Below are 14,457 nucleotides of genomic sequence, written 5' to 3' on the forward strand. Positions count from 1 at the left end.
ATTTTTCCCAATAATGATTGCAGTTGTTTCTTGCTGGTTGGTGGACTTGTGTCGAGAATGGCCTTAGCCTTGTTCTTGTTGATCTCGATACCCTTTTTATGCACCACAAAACCCAAAAAATCACCTGCAATAGCACCAAAGGCACATTTAAGGGGGTTCATCTTTAAGCCATATTTCCTCATCCTTTCAAAGGATTTCCTTAAATGGGATAAATGGTCATCCCTTGATGGGGATTTTACCACAATATCATCAATGTAAACCTGCATGAAGGTTTCAATGAAATCATGAAAAATGGTATTCATTACCCTTTGGTAGGTCGCGCCAGCGTTTTTCAACCCAAATGGCATGACCACCCACTCGTATGTCCCCAAGGCACCAGGACATCGAAAAGCTGTTTTCGACACATCCTCTTCTGCTATGAAGATTTGGTTGTAGCCTGAGTAACCGTCCAATAAGCTCAAGTATTCATGACCAGCAGCTGAATCCACCATCATCTCAGCAATAGGCATGTGATACTCGTCTTTTGGAGTGGCAGCGTTAAGAACACGGAAATCAATACAAACCCTCATCTTCCCATTCTTCTTGATTACTGGGACCACGTTGGCTAACCAATCTACATATCGAGCTGTTCTGATAAATTTGCATCTGAGGAGTCTTTCAATTTCTTCCTTGATTTTCACCAACACATCTGGATGGAATCTCCTGGGTAATTGCTTGACTGGTTTCTTGTCTTCTTTGATGGGTAACTTCAACTCCACCAACTCTCGACTAAGGCCAGGCATTTCATCGTAATCCCAAGCGAAACAATCTTTGAATTCTTTGAGTAATTTCACCATCCTATCCTTTAACTCTGTGTCAATAAGAGCACTGATATATGTTGGCCTTCTTTCTGAGTCATCACCCAAGTTCACTTCTTCCAAAGGGTCCTGAGCTTCCATCTTTTTGGAAATGTCGATCGTTGGCTTCTCGAAACCCAATGGGCTATCATCATAGATGCAGTCCAGCCTTAAGTTACACAGATCTTCGAATTCCTCGACACTCTGCTCCTGAGGTGTCAATTCGACAGGAAGGATTGAGACACTAGCTTCATCAATAGCCATTTCTTTGGCCATCCTTTCGGCCTCCAAGGCTGTTCTTATTTTGTTTTCGGCTGCGTAAGCCGAAATTCGAGCCATGCTCGAATTAATCATCTTTATCATTGGTTTGCCACCCAGTAGTGGCATCTTTTTCTTCGTCACTGTGCCATCCACTCATGGCATCAGGTTTGCATGCTTCATTGAGGTTCAGGCCCCGGATGGGATCCAACGTCACTGAGTACTCTGAATAGGGGTTGAAGTATTGGTTAGCCACTGTGTCTAAAGGAGCAATTGTGGCTAAACTCTTCTCGAAGTTCTTCTTACCAACGTAACCTGTCTCTGCTAAATAGTAGCTTTGATCTGCTTGTACATTTTCGACAACTCCATCAGCCTTCCAAATGGATATACGTTGGTGTAAAGTCGAAGGCACTGCCCCCACGCCATGAATCCATTCTCTTCCCAGCAGCAAATTGTAATTGGCCTTTGAAGGAACCACAATGAACAATGTGGAACGGGCTACTGTTCCTACGGTTATGTTCAACATGATTGCCCCCAGGGAAGAACCTGTCTTTCCTTCATAATCAGAAAGCACCATGTCATGTGGGATTAGATCTGCTTCAGTTTTACCTAACCTCTTGAGCATAAACCCGGGCATCAGGTTGATTGCAGCTCCCCCGTCGACAAGGACTTTGTTAACGCCCTTCTCCTCGACTTTGGCCCAAACAAATAACGGTTTCAAATGGCTCTTCATTTGCTCGGTTGGCCTTTGGAAGATAGCTCTTTCATCCTCGACAGATCCTCTTTGCATCACATAATAACACAAAGGATTGTCATCTGGTTCATCTTCGACATAGTAGTCTTCCTCGCTTTCAGTGACCTCTGAGATTCTATCGAATTCTGCAGGTAAGATAGACACTATGCAGATGATGTTAAGGTCTTCTCCATCACTGTCGTCGAAATCTTCGAGCATGTCTTCATCCTCATCTTCGGCAACATCTTTTCCCTTTTCTTTGGCTGGGTTTGGTGGTGCAGCTGTTCCCTGTTTGATGGCGTGGTCTAGCTGATTGATAATCGACGCCACACTAGGTTCATTGCGAGAGTTGTCTTCTGGCTTTATATCCCATAGTGAACGGAACTTGCCACCTCTTTCCCTCTCAGCTTTCCTTTTCCTCAAAAAACGTCTGAACTGAGTCCTGGTCATTTGTTCAGGAGCATAGTAGTTCCCAGAGCCATAGGAGTAGCTTCGCGACACACGGGAATTGTTGATGTAAGAGGATGCCTGGCCCAAATCGATTTTCTGCAAATTTTGGTGTTGTTTTGGCCTTGGAGGCGCTGGCCTGAACCATTGGTTTTTTGGCAACCCAGCATTGGGGACGTAAGTCTTGTCTTTATCGCTCGCTCTCTGGCCTTTATGGCCATCGAGTTCTTGATCTCTCTCAACCCACTTCTCGTGGGGGTACTTTAGTCTCCTGGATACAGGAGCTTTCTTCTGATAATGCCTTTTCATTTCTGAATCTTGGTAGGTTTTGGCTGCAGATTTGTCGAAAACGGCGCTGCATCGAGGGCACAGCATGACTTCTTTCTCGCCATCTTTGCTCCGGGACAAAAACTCGACAAGAGTTTCTCCGGCCTTGGGGTAAACTTCCTCTAGGCTCACTTCTTTCTCGATCTCTGGGTCTTCGATCGCCATGCTTTCCTCCTTTGCCTCCCCAAGTGTCAGGCCCAGGTTTAGTTTCTCGGAAATGTCGACCATGCCAATGTAGAAAGGTTCCACATAGTTGGCTTCAGCTACCTGCAGCGGATCGGAGTCGATCTTCATTTGGCTTTTGGCTTTTTCACCGTACTTGAGTCTTCCTGAATCCAATGCTCCTTGCACAAGATCCCTGAAACGAACACATTGTGAGGTCCAATGACCAAAAAAGTTGTGATATTTGCAATATTTCTTCCCTTTCCTTTGCTTAGGAGAAGGAAGTTTTTGGTCTTTAGGGACCACAAGCAAACCATCAGATACGAGTATATCATAGATTGTATCACATTTGGTCACATCAAAAGTATAAGTTTTCACAGCAGGAATCGTGTTCTTGGGGTTTTCCTCCCCGAGTTTGTTTTCACACGGCTTCAATGCCTTACAAACATAAGGATCACCTGGCTGGAGTTCAGCCAGATTGACATCATTTATGTCGACGTCTGCAGGGACTTCTCGATAGACACATGGACTTTGACATACTGGATCAGCATCTATGTATGCTACCTTCTCCTTCTTTGGCCACTTAGTAGTCTTGGCCCTTTCTTCAGACTTTTCGGCTTTTAGCAATTCGATATGCCTCACTCTGTCCGCGAGTAAAGACATATCTCGAATGTACTGAGTGTCGATTTTCTTTCTAATGGCATACTCTAGACCACCAGCGGCTAAGACAACTAGCTCGTGTTCAGGGACGTGGGTGAAACATCGAGATTTAAGCATCCTAAACCTGTTTAGGTAGTCATCAATTGACTCTGCTGGCTTTCTTTTAACACTAGCCAGATCTTTCAAACTCACCTTGCACTCTCCCCTAAAGAACTGCTCATGGAAAATCCTTTCCAATTGGGCCCATGTATGGACTGACCTAGGAGCGAGGGTGGTGAACCAGGTAAATGCATTCTTAGTTAGAGAACTCGGGAAGTACTTCATTTTCAAGTTTTCATTGATGGCTAAATCCCCTGCTTCGATTTGGTACCTGGCTATGTGCTCTACAGTGGACTCTCCTGAATCCCCCGAGAACTTAGTGAATTTGGGGACCTTCCAGCCTCGAGGAAGTTCTGATTCGAGGACCTCCTCTATAAAGGCTGACACAAAATGGGGTCTATTCGCGAAACCCACGTTGAAACCATGTTGGTTTAACAATTGTTCCACTACAGCAGCAACGTTTTGTTGCCCCCAGCATTCTGGTGTCGAATTCGTTCTAACACACCATCTGCATGTTCTTCCCTGTTCACCATATACACATTTTGTAACGGTGGCTGCACCGCCTCGTTTCCCCTAAATAAAGGGTTTGCCCCCATATCTTGGTGTTGTGGCGCTTGATAGCGCACAGGAGCGGGGACATGGTTAGGCACCGGAATTTGATTAACCCCTGGAGCCGGTTGGATTTCGACTGGTGCCCCCAGGGCTGTCGCCAAACGATCCATCTGACGTGCTAAATGCTGATTATTGGCATTATTATTTTGGAGCACAGGGTTAATTAGTTCACCTATCTGTCGAGATAACATGTTAACCATTTCATGGTTACTATCATCTACTTGCTGCCTAATGGCTTGAAGTGAACCAGTATTCATACCTGTAGACAAATAAATTTGTGAACTAGATCCAGGAATAGGAGGGCTAACTCGACTTCCCAAGTTTAGCATTGTTCCATTTGCCCCAAAAGGGGGTATGCTGAATGGGGGAACATTTTCAAGGAACGTCGAATACGTGCCTTGTATGCCTTGCATCATAGACGTAGGCATACCATAAGGCATGTTTTCCCTCGTAACCGTTGGAACAATTTGTGCCTGTACTGATGTAGATACAGGCATTTCTGCCACTGCAGAAATTTGCACGTTCTGGGTTGGCATACTGGTGCCATGCCCCATTCCAGTAGACACTTCTTCATTATTGTTACCGCTACTTCCCCCGGGGCTACTCTGATTACCCACGTTAGACCCTTGAGGGGAGGTTCTTCCTCGATTACTTGCCATACTCACAGTCTTACCACTTCTCAGGTGCATATAAAACGTAAATCACAACCAGGGCAAGTAACAAATACCAAGTAGCATGCAGCAAACAAAACACACAAAACACTTCTGTAAAACTTAGTTTTCACAAAAACGGTCCCACCAGGTGTGCCAATTTGTTTACATGGATTTTTGGTAAACAAATATCCTCTTAGTTCGACTAAAGGAAGTTTAGATTCGGGGTCCTTTTGAGAAAACGCTTTGCCAAAGTGTTGTGTGCGTGTGGGTGTTTTTCGACAACAACGAATCGGTTTAAATAGAACTGAGTTTCATTAAGCACGAGTCAATTACAAAGGAGTTACATACATAAAATAACACAAAAGCTACAAAAGATGTGGATCTCGACAGAGAAATGCATAAAGGGACTAGGAATTAACAAGCTTAAATACGAGAAAACTAAAGTGTTGGTTCTGCAACATACTCCTCCATCATCACGTTTTGCTCCTTGAGTCTCATTGATGCGGACATTTGGAGCCTTTTAGTGAATTTTCAGAGTTTGAGTTGGGAACCCCTTCTTCTGCTGCTGCTTCCTCTATTTATAGTGTTCTTTCTTCCCACGTTCTTGGCGGTTTTTCTTGAATGCATGATGGCTTCGTGGGTTTTGAATTTTGGCGCCTTACCCCATGTTTAGCCGATGGTCTTCGCGCATGTGACTCTATTGCCACGTGGGTGGTCCTGAGTCGTGGGTAACCGTTGTTATTCGTGGCATCGTGGGTATATGCACGTGCTTGTAGTTGCTCGTTACTCGGTAACTGCCTCCTCCGTTAAGATGATCGAGATTCCTTCATCTGCTGAGTTTGTCGAGGTATAGCTCTCACTAACTTGACTTTGAGGGACACCATGTGCTGAGTTGTCGGTTTCGCCATAACCCTTTCTGTCGAGAACGCACCTTTGCATCATGATGTCGAGAATCGTAGTACTCGTAATTTTAGCTTAAAAGTGGCCTATGTTCTTAGTTTATCCATCGCACCTCAGAAGTAGAATCACTTTCAGTTGTGAAGTTTCTAAAACAAAACTGATGACCGAAAAAAAAAGAGCATTTAGATTGACTTTTACATCATGTTCAAAAGCTCTCTCATGCTTGTACTTAGAGAGAAAAGGCCCAAAATTTGTCCCTTATCGTCTTGCAGCACTCCCCCTATGCCACTCTGACCCAAATTCCCTTTAACCCACCATCAACATTGACTTTAAGCAATCCAATTTCGGGAGGGGACCAACTTCCCACTCTTCGCGCTGCTACATGCTTGTATAATTCGATATTGTAGAAGTTTCTCATGATCTGATCTATATAATCTAGGCAATTCTTCCATAGGCCTTTAACCCACCATGAGATCTTCATCAAGTGCATGTGCCAAAGTTTTTGTCACCGTAAGTTTTTTCTCTAAACAACACCAAGTTTCACATCATCCACACTAACCAGACCAATGCAAAAGGTATCATTCCCCATAAGATAGAATCAGTACCCGTTGCTAAATCTCTCCATTCTTGAAAAACCCATGTAAATGTCCTCTGAATGTCCCATTCACAACCTTCTCTTCTAGAAATTGACACCTTGGTTCCGACGTTTTCTTTCAGTGAAGAAATAGGTGTTCTGAATTTTCTTCCTCATTCCCGTATAGAACAACGCACTTTTCAAGAAAACTTCACAGGAGATCACTCATCCTAATATTACTCCAAGGCTAGCACACTTAATGTAAGACCCTAACCTTAATTATGTATTGCTTAAGTGATTTATTGAATAAAAGTGAAGTTTTTGTGAAGTTTGATTTATTTGCTATTCTGTCCATGATCTTGTGTGATTTTTTGAGAGGTCTTAACGACCTTATCTGGAGAAGCTTCCTTCATGCGAGTTGTAGCTCTCTGAGTTAGCTAAATCCTCTCGTTGGTTTCAGGTCATTCCGACCTCTGTAGCCTGAGATATTCATGTTTTAGTGACGAAAGGTCCAGCTTTACCGTACCTACGAATTTTACAAGAATTAAAAATTGTATTCTTGGGATAAATCCTTTTGGTTAGTGATTGATTGTAAGTTAATTCTATAGTCAGAGGTTAATGGGCTGAAGTAGAGTGTGAGCATGATTGTAACACCCCGATTTCGGTGGCGTCACTTTAGTAACAAAAAATCAAGTAAAGCGGAAAAGCAGTATATTTTTTTTCATTTTGTTTAAATGAAAAGATTTGTCGAAATAAAGACTCAACCCAATCGCGATTAACAGCGACTAACATACGATATAAGTACAACCCTCGCTGCAACTAAAAACATTGTCACGAGTGTCCTCAAGTGACAGAAAGTAACTGAAAGTAGTGCCCGCAGGCAAATAAGTGCGACCCATAGTTAGAGTCATAAGTTTTTTAAATACAGTCCTCCAAGAAAGTAAGTCAGCCCAAAACGACCTCCAAAAGACTTCCTACGTCCGACAAACTCCCTGTAATCCTCATGGAAGGGAATCACACGAAAATCTAATAGTCGGGGACCAACCCTACCCCAAAATAAGAAATGAAAATCAGAGTTATGACAACGAAACCCGATATACTACACCCCTAACATCGATCCTCATCCAATCCTGCATGAAGTCCGGGTCCACGTCAAAGGCTCAGTAGTAGTCATTTCGCTCCGGGTCTTCCCCGAATGACGAAGCATCACGAAACAATCTGTCAACGACATCTGACAAAAAGGGCATACATAGGCCCCCAAACACAGGTAGCACGCGCGAGGGTCAACTTACGGAATATAGTATAGAGAATACAAGACAACAGGTAAAGTATAAGGGGTGTATATATATATATATATATATATATATATATATATATATATATATATATATGTTGTATGTATAAATATATGTTCTGCATTGTCTACCCTAAGGTTTATACATAGCATGTTATCAAATCTCTAATACAATTCAATCATCAAAACACATAACGATGTTTATCAACATCAAATCATCAAGATCTCAACAAATATTGTTAGAGTGCATGATATGTCAATGCAACGTCAATTCAAAAGGTTCCGGAAGAAGTAGGCTGGGCACGATCGAGTCGGTCCTAACACTGGCATTGTGTCGACCATAACCCTCCGGTGTCACTTACAACCTTGACATAGCCGGATCAGTCCTAACCCTGCGGGTCGACTTTTCCCTCCGCTATGCCTGACATCAACAGGTCGATCCTAACCTTACGGTCGATCATATCCCCATCAAATGCCCGAGTTACCCGAAGGTATAAACTGTACCCGAAGGTATAAACTGTACCCGAAGGCATATATTGTACACGAAGGTATAAACTGTACCCGAAGGTATAAACTGTACCCGAAGGTAAATGTCGATTCTGCGACAAAAGACAGATAACCATAAAAATGTATTATCTCATGATGACTTCTCGAATCATCCGACACATCTCCATCAGATGGTAAAAAACTGCTCAGCGATCAAAGAGTATCGACATACTCGGAAACTATCCGTTTCCCGGCTTATCCTTTAGATAGCCAAACAACAAAACTGCTCCTCGAGCAAAAGAGTATTAACATACTCAGAAACTTATTAATTTCCCCAAAACTTGGATTCGACAACACTTCTCTTTTTCCAAAACTAATATTCAACCCTAAGCTTTCATCCGAGATTGTTATCATTATTTAAAGGTTCAGAGGTTGTTTAGTGTCTTATGAATTTTCCTTGTAAAATAGTTTCCATTTAGTTTTATCTCTAATCTTATGAGTTTAAAAGATCCCATAATCCCAAGTAACTCCCAAAGAAGGTCTCGATCCACTAAAACAATAACAAGGCCCGAACCTCCGTTCGTCCCGTCAAACTTTCCCAAAATCTCATGATAAGTGTGGCATAACTACCCGTTATCCTCACTCAGAAATACAACAGATATATGTGTAATTGCATAGTCAAATTTGCACAATCCAACAGTCATGGCACATATATCAACACATCCTAGATTAACCATTTAGCACATAGCATGTAGATCAATATCAACACATCCTAGATTAACCACTTAACACATTGCATGTGAATCAATCTCAAAAACAATCCAGAGATGAATAATCATCATTGTCAGCCGAAGCCTCAGAAAACATTTCCCAGTCAATTACAATCAAGTGCATAAACAATAAATCAAGTCGAATTCATCGACACCTAAAGCATTATCTAGTATTCAGTGAGTAGCCCTCACCTTAGCCAATTCTCATACTAGCTGCAATTTCAATCCCAACACATCTTTGCTTTCCCGTGTCGGTTCGCTTCTTTTTATTCTTTAGCTTCGTTGTCAAGCGCTCCCGTCATTCGTACCCTTCATGAGTACACATTACGTAATTACTATTTGAGTTAACCTACTGACTTAAAGTCTAAACTATGACTTCAGGCATTTGACTCGAAGCGAACGTATGTTAAACCTAATCCCCATAATGGTTATAACCCATTAGGATCAATTTCAGAAATCAAGACAAGTCGTAATAATGACAACAAACAATAACACAATTTAAGTTGCTTCAAAAGCTTTTGACTTACTGAAACGATTTTAAAACCAAATCATATACCTTTGCTAAAGTAGAAAAGTTCACATAACGAATACTTATTCCTCTCATTTTCCTTAGAGTTCTTAATCTCTAAGAAATGAGTTCTAGTCCTCAATCAATCCCTTAATTACATCTAAGTCCTCGAACTTCCAAAGTTTCAAATCTAGACCTTCTAAAATCAAGTATTTACAATAAAGCTCATAAACTTCTTGGAATTCAAGATTCAATCCTAAGTCATCTTCCAACATCAAGATTTCCATCACAACTTAATCCATTCTAATTAATACCTTTCGAAGTCTAATTCCTCACTCGGAAATCCAAACTTAATTGTTCTATCTCTATCCAATCATGTTATTCCTAAGCATCCATTAACAGCGAGGTGATATTCGAACACTTATTCTATAGCACTCAAAAAACTCGTTCGACTTTCAAAACTTTTCGCAATCGCTTTTTACAGAATAAATGTGCGTAAAGACTCGAGCGTTCTTGATTTTCATAAACGAATAAACAACATACGTAAGTTTCGAAAGATGTTTTCCTACTCCAAACATTGTAATATAATTTTAAAATAAAAGGTTTTCTCAAACTTTTCCATAAACAACGCTTTTCGCTTGAAATAAGTGATTTTGTCAAAACGAACATCAACTGTACAGCGACTTTAGCTAATTTTTAAATACGTCAAATAAACTCCGAAAAATCTAATATTTTTATCCTGACTTCATCTACAGGTTTTGTAAATCCTCATAAATTTTAAAGTCCAAATTCGAAGTACAAAATTCAGGAAAAATCGAATACTACAGCAGTTCGTGAGAAACGGGACAGCTTAACCCGTGCTCACTAAAAAGCGTATAACTTGAGCTAGAGAAATCGAAATTACATGAAACCAGTGGCAAAAGTTTGCTAACAGAAAATTCTACAATTTATATGAAGACTACTTCAAATTCGGTCATTAAACCTACGTATTTGACAGAACAACGGCTACTATAATCACAGGACAACAACAGCATAACTTCTCCTAATCTAATATCGAACCCATGCTCATCCAGAGGTAATCAATACATAAACAACAGAACTAACTAGAGATTAACCATCTCAAATTCCCTTACATTTTCAGCCCCTACAAGAATTAAAACGATACCCAAAACAGAAAAACATATCCTTTTCTACCTTAAGCCTCATGGCTAAGGTTCTGTATTGGTTCTTCATCCTCTCTAACAGCAGCTTCTGCCTTCCTCTGAGGACCATCAAGCTCTGAGCAACAGTAGTGTATAACACATATTGGGAATTAGAAGTTGATAGAGGGAAAAGGAATTAGGGTTTTGAAAAGGGAAAAGCAGAAATTGGAAGGGAGGATTAATCTCTTACCCAAAATTGATAATCAATTCAGCAAGAGGAGGAGGAGAGCTTCCTGGTTCTGAGTTCAGTGACATCTCCGGCGAAGGATGGCCGGAGAAGACAGTGGTCACGGTGGCCGGCGGCGGTTCCCGACGAAGTTTGTCTGAATCAGAAATTTCTTTAGGGGTTTTGCAGCGCACGTCGAGGGGAGTTCCGTGGTGTGGTTGGTTTCTCCAAAAACTCAGTGGTTCGCCGGAGATCGGAGTTGAAAGGTGGCGGTTTTTAGGGTTTCGCTTTCTCTCTTGTCCTTGCGTTGGTGGCGCCGTTCATGGCGCTGGGAATGGGTGATGGCGGTTGTGGCTGCCATGCTTGCTGGAGAACTGAGGGAGGCGGCGGCGGTCACCTATGGTGGTGGTGCGTTCGCGGTGAAGAAGCATGGAAGTGGTGGTTCGCGTGAGCAGAGGAGAAGGCTCGCTGTGGTGGCGGCTTGGCCTTGGGTGGCGGCGGACATGCGAGGAGAAGGAGGTGGTGTGTGGTTTAGGGTTGCAGAGGAAAATGGAGGAGCAGAAAAATGGAGAAGAAGAAGAAAGTGAGAGGGAGATGTCGAGAGTGGAAGGGGAGAGAGCGTGAATGAGAGTGAATTGGGGGAGAGAGAGTATTGAATTCTGATTGGTGGGGTGGGGCCCACGCGGAGAGAGAAAGATAGAATAGAAATTTGAAATTTGAATGAGTGGTTGGAAATAGAGATGGTGAGTTGAGAAGATAAGAATGAATTAATTTGGTGGTTGAGGTGAGAAAAGAATAAAGGATATTCCTTTATGATAGGCTATCATATGTTAATAACAAGGGTGACCTGTTAGGGCAGGTTATCACTTCATAAAAGGGAGAGATAATTAAAGAATAGAAATTCCTAAGATTAAAATAGAATAATACACACGAAAATAATTATAATTTTATTCTTGCATTTAAATAAAACTCTATAAGATTGAAATATTGAAATTAATTACTACTAAATTAATTTTCACGTATCGCGATTAGATTCAAGTTAAGAAAATAATTTAAAAATAATGAATATAAACACACGATTAAATGACTGTAAGGAAAATATTCCTCAAGGTATTTCCCGTCGTCGTGGCGTGAATAATATTCAGTAAAAATAATTAATAAATAAAACGTGTTGTCGTAAAATAAGGAAATTAAATAATAAAACGGTCTATTAAATTTCGTGTCTTACAATACTATCCTCCTAAAAAGAAGTTTTGTAAGACCCAAGTTTTTAAGTTTTGGATAAGTGAAATAAAATACAAGAGTTTATTGGATGAAATAAATTTATGAAGGAGAAGGTTCAGGAAAAGTCCAAGGATTGTATCAAAACCGATAAAAGTTATAACACGACTAACATTCGCCTAATCTTAGGTCGAAGACCCTAGTGAATAGTTAATTTATACTTTAGGACACGATGGAAACTAATTCAAAAAATCTTCAGAGAAATATTAGAATTTCTCTTATTCGTCTATAAACAAGTATTTTGACGCGAAACCCTGGAATGTACGAACGCCAAATTCCAATCATCGGAAGTTTGCCGAAACTAAAACCCTGATAGTTCAAGAAACCTAAAATCAACCGACGATGAAGACTTTTTCTATTCGGAGCTTCAAATGAAGATTCCACACGCGTACACCCATTTCTCTTGATGTTTTCAATCTTTCTTCAGAAGGAAGTTTGCTCATCCGACATTCACTGCAAAAAGTAACTTTTCGGGTAAAATAGATTTACACCGACTTTTGATTGTTTACCTTAATTCCAAGAAAATCTCTTTTGAGTTTTGGAATTCTGTCGCCAAAACCTATCTTAGAATTCACAGAGGAATAAGCAGGAAAATATCGGAATCACTCTTATATTTTTATCTTAACTCTATGAGTTAAATCCTCCGATATCTAAACTAATCTGTACCGGTTTACAAAATATCTTCTCAAAAAAAAAAATATCTACCCATCCTTATCCCTCCACCAAGTCATCCTTATCTAAACTTTGCAAAATATCTTCCTTTTCCTTCACTATATATAGGTTGTAGCTAGAAAATGAAAATTTTGCAAAGTTCTTCACTCATTCAGCCCCAAACCCGCGAGCACAAGGAGGAGAGGAGAGGAAAAAGATTTTCGCCGATTCTTTCCCGTTTGCTTCACAGTTCGTTGCTAATCGAAGACTACGAGGTATAGTTACTATTCCTCACTTTCGATCGTCATTTCCGTCAATTTTCTCTAGACTTTTATGAGCTCAAAGTTTGGAGCTTTTTGTGAAATTGTCTAAATAGCTTGATTTCTCTGTCTAAACATCTTCCCTATGTGCCCAAGAGCACTTCTGTCGGATTAGTTTTTCCGTAATGTCGCCGGAATGCCGCCGGAATCAATTTTTACCTCAAATACCCATTTTTGGGGCAAAGTCTCAATCTTTTAGCTTAGAACTCTCGACTTAGCTTAGTGTCAATAGGATTAGTTGTCATAAACGTCGTTAGTAACATTTCTATCGGATTAGTTTTTCAAAATTTCGATTTTTGATTTTCCGAGCTAAAACTCTGACCAAAATACCCCTGCTTCAGTTTTCGATCTGAAAATTTTTCCGAGTTTAGATTCGCCTTAGTTATGACTAATGATAACCTAGGAACCAAGTTTGATCGAAGAAAAATCGACCCACACAATTAAGGGAAGTGGCCGAGAGCACCCTCAAGGGGGGGAGGAAATCCGACTTTTTCGAACACTTGTCTTAACGCGTTAGATTGTTGTACCACGGAGTTCGTAGTGTTCCGTGTAACCCTAGGACTTATTGTTTGCTGAGTTTCTGACTCATTGTGATTGATTTATGTGAAATTGCTTTAAGGTTCGTTCGAGGAATTCAGAGGACTTGAGGAGGAAGATCGTGAAGGAAAGTTCAAGGAGCGAGCTGGAAAATCAACAGGTGAGGGCATCTCACTGAATACTAGATAATGATTTAGGTGTCGACGAATTCGACTTGATTTATGTGTTATGCACTTAATTGCTAAATGCCTGAAATGTTTTCTGAGGCTTCGGCCGATCTTGTTGAGTACTGGATGCCATGATATTGTGTGCTAAATGATTCACATGTTATGTGCTAAATGGTTAATCTAGGATGTGTTGGAATATGTTGTTTATGCTTATTGATTGAGCTGATTTATTTATGTGATTCCACTTATATCTATGATACTGAGGAGTGAGGATAACGGGCAGGTCATGCCGAATTTTTTTTATGAGATTTTTGAGAAAATTTGAAAGGACGAACGGAGTTCGGGCCTTGTTATATTTTAATGGATCGAGACCTTCTCAGAAATTATTTGGGATTATGGGATCCCTGAAAACTCATAGGAAGTATTATAAGACTAAATGAAACCTATTTTCTCAAGGAAAATTCATAAGACACTAATTAATCTCTAAACTCCTTGAACAATGATAACAACCTTAGGTAAGAGCTTAGAGCTTGAATATTAGTTTTGAAAAAAATGAGAAGTGTCGTCAAGTCCAAGTCTTGAGGAAACTTACAAGTTTCCGAGTATGCTTATACTCTTTCGCTCGATGAGCAGTTTATTGTTTGGCTATCTAAAGTTTAGCCGGGAACTATAAGTTTCCAAGTACATTCGTACTCTTTCGCTCGATGAGCAGTTTATTGTTTGGCTATCTAAAGTTTAGCCGGGAACTATAAGTTTCCAAGTACATTCGTACTCTTTCGCTCGATGAGCAGTTTATTGATTGGCTATCTAAAGT

General features: G+C 40.7%; 1 long non-coding RNA gene across 1 annotated transcript; it reads right to left on the reverse strand.

Moving 5' to 3' along the window:
* Positions 1-10,149: 10,149 nt before the first annotated feature.
* On the reverse strand, positions 10,150-11,424 carry LOC130735276 (uncharacterized). Its single transcript, XR_009018367.1, has 2 exons — positions 10,712-11,424; positions 10,150-10,597 (listed from the first exon to the last, which is right to left on the reverse strand). It is a non-coding gene; the product is annotated as an uncharacterized LOC130735276 (long non-coding RNA).
* Positions 11,425-14,457: the final 3,033 nt, after the last annotated feature.

Source organism: Lotus japonicus, chromosome 2, assembly GCF_012489685.1.
Source record: "Lotus japonicus ecotype B-129 chromosome 2, LjGifu_v1.2".
Classification (NCBI taxonomy): Eukaryota; Viridiplantae; Streptophyta; class Magnoliopsida; order Fabales; family Fabaceae; genus Lotus; species Lotus japonicus.